Source organism: Buceros rhinoceros, unplaced genomic scaffold, assembly GCF_000710305.1.
Source record: "Buceros rhinoceros silvestris isolate BGI_N320 unplaced genomic scaffold, ASM71030v1 scaffold12190, whole genome shotgun sequence".
Classification (NCBI taxonomy): Eukaryota; Metazoa; Chordata; class Aves; order Bucerotiformes; family Bucerotidae; genus Buceros; species Buceros rhinoceros.
The window spans coordinates 952-4,286 of record NW_010389087.1 but is presented as its reverse complement, the minus strand read 5'-3'; positions in this window follow the sequence as shown (position 1 = coordinate 4,286).

Genomic DNA, 3,335 nt, shown 5'->3' with positions numbered 1-3,335 from the left:
CAGACCTCCTCAGAGGCAGGAGATCACTGGCCAGCAGCAGCCAGGCCATTCTCTGTACGAACCGTGTCCACGCAGTGCAGGGTGTCCTCCTCTAACTCGCCTAGGCCCCAGGTCCTTCCTGTCCTGAACACACACGGGACCTTTTTAGTCTGGGCTAGAAATGAATGGAAGACAATGGGTAATACGCATTTTATGTGTGAAGCTGAAGCAACCAGTGCATATATTTTTTTATCATTAAATAAGTAGCTTTCTTGCAGATTTCTCACAGACACAAACTGTTGATACCTTTAATTACGCGTCATAATATATGTTCCCATGCATCGGGCTCCTTTCTCCCTTCTTGTCAGTAACACGAAAGATGATCGCCGTTTGACTTTTCGCTGGTGTATATTGTTTCACATGGTTAAAATGTCGGGTTTGGGCTCACTGGCATAATTTTGTAGTATTAATGTTCCCGTTTGGCTGCACAACTGTATATTCCCCCTGCTGCTGCCAGAGTCATGAGTCTCATCCTCTTTCTTTTAATTCCTTGTTACGTGAAACACGTGACTCGGGTAAAAATCTCAACTTTTTTGTTGATTTGATTTCTTCACAAACAGCGAAGGTCTGGTTGAAATAGTTCGAATGAGAGAACTTGTAATCTAGGTTTGGAGAATTTTTTATGTCTCTAGTTAACAGTCCTGAGATCAGCCTGAAATCCGCTGTGTAAGAAATCCACCGCTTTACTAGAGCACTGTCTCTGCTTTGATCTCAGTAGAAATAGATGTTTTGAAGGGATCATTGTGTCTTTTCTAATCGATACTTCTGTTAGAAAAGAGGTGTTTAGTCCAGCAGAAACCTACCAGCTAGTTCAGTTATTGTATTCCCTCGCTTCTACCTTAAATTCGTTTTATTTTCTACGCAGTGCACAAGGGTGTGTAACAGAACTTGATCTCATTTGATGACTGTGTCTGTGTTTGGTTCCATACTGTACTTTATTATAACTTTCTTTCTTCAGAGACTGTTCTTACTCCACAAATACTCTTTAGTGTTAAAGTGTAAGAAGACATTGTCCTTATATTCCTTAACTAATGGGTTATTAATAAAATATTTTAAAAAAAGACTGGAATTTGTCTCATGATTCGGTCTGTTACAGCTCCTCGCAGCTCGAATACCTGGGTAACTCGCTTCTGGGTGGAGGCGAACCATACCCTGGGGCAGGCAGAGCCAGGGCGGGTGGTGGAGCATTTTCATGGCAAGGCTGTGCCTTGCTGGCGGGAAACCGAGGTGAGAGCAGGACACAGGATTTGCCTTGTGTCAGTTCAGTGCCTGAGCTCCTGACTGCGGAGGTTTGGAATGTGGGCTCATGGCGGGTGCCTCGTTCTGTAGGGATTCGTCTGGGTTTTCAGGTGTTTGGGTTCATTAGGTGTTTCTTGACGCTCATTTCTCAGTTACGAACTGATGCCTGTAAGAAAAAGAAAAAAATACTCGTCTGGTTTCATGCTTCATCTTGCTGGGGAAAAATAAGCAGAAGCATCTAGCAAACGAATGGTGAGGCTTTTTGATGGAGCGCGGGGCTGAATGCTTGGTGCCTTGCATCTGGATATCTGGCAGTGCCCCAGGACACGCTATTAACCTTTCATGCGCCTCCCTTTCTTCCTAGGATTCATTCCCTACTTCAGGAGATAGTTTCCGTTATTACTTTATGCTGCCAGGACTACAGAGCCATAAAATCTCATTTTATCTGCATTACAGAGGTAATAAATCTGCACTTGGCACAGCGCTGTCTGATAGCGGTTAAAGGGAACTCTGTCAGGCTGACGAGTCTCCTAACGTGACCGGTAACCCCACAGATGAGCAAGGAAGAACCTGACGGGTGACTGCGGATCCCACCTGCAGCATGGGAGGGTGCCGAGAGGGCACACGGTGATGGGTGAACAGATGCAGCAGTTACAGGGAAGCCGGGACATGGAGAAGCGAGATAAGAGCAAGCTGTTTGTTTGATTTTTTTCTCTTCCCAGCCCGCCACGCTGTGGCACAGCTGGCAGTCCTGCTGCAGCGGGCTGGGGGCTCACGCGGTCTCGGGGAACTCAGTAAGTGCCCAGTGCAGCGCGTTGCCCAGTTCACTGCTCTGGGAAACGACACAGCAGAAGGTGATGGGCTGCGTGGTGCAGCGAGGCGCCCAGGGGTGCTCCTTGGATGCTCAGCAGGTACTAGTGGTGGAAACCACATCTCATGGGGACTCCTCTGACCTCCTTGCCTCCAGCAAAGCGCTGGAGCAGTGGTTACTCCAGCACTGTCAGGCCTTGGCGATTTGCGTGGCAGGTACAATCGTCTGGGATTCATCGTGTGCCCAAAGGCACCCCCTCGGCCTCCTCCCACCACAACTGGTCCTTACACAGCCAAAAGCAGACGGAAGAGGGTTCCTGCTGGGGAAAGCAGCTTCCAGGAGCATGTCCTGGGCCTTGTCCCACACCACTGGAATGGCTCTCAGCCTTGAGGTGGGTACCATGGTTTTGGCTGCCCTCCCTGTAGCTCACTGACCATGAAACAGCTGCTAAAACCCCGCGTGTGCGCACAGAAGAGAAAAGCTTGCAGGCTGTTAGCAGACGGGGAAACCACAATTACACATCGAATAATAGATGGAGTGAATTCAGACAAGTTAATCTCGCACTTCATCCGCTGGAGCTGCTAATGGTGACTCGGGGACCTCAGTTTGCAGTTAATTGGTGTAAATCAGGAGCGCTCCTGGAGCTGATGGTTTGCTGTGCAAGCAACACCCTCTCGTGGAGGGTAACCTTGTGGAGGGGGAGGACAGAGGGACGGACAGCCCCTGCGCCCCTCTGGGCAAGGGAGGACAGAGGGATGGAGCCTGCAGGGAAGGGGTGTGGAGCTGGGCACCGTCACTCCTGTAACCCCGCTGCTTTCCGAAAGGCTCCGGTTTCTGCTCGCGGTGTGATCAGCCAGTTCCTGCCTCCAGCACAAAGCAACTTTTTGAAGCCCTCGTGGTTACGGAGGAGCACAGAACAGGAATGCTCTGGATTCCTGCTCTCAGGTGGCTCTAGGAGCCCCCAAACCTGCCTTTTTCTTTAAAAATCTCATGGCTCTTCATGTGAGTCCTGTTGTTTGGCAGGACTGTCACACCTTGCGATTTTTGAACGGGACACCAGCGATGTCACCAGTGTCATGTGCAAGATGAAGGGTGATGCCCTCAACATGTAGCCTCCTCCCCCGGATCCTGCCACTGCGCATGGGAGCAAAAGCACTCGAAATCTGTGGCTCCCGGTGGAAACGAGCCCTGTGAAACACACGGTGCTTCATTTCCCTTGGAATTACCAATCCCCACATCCCGGGAG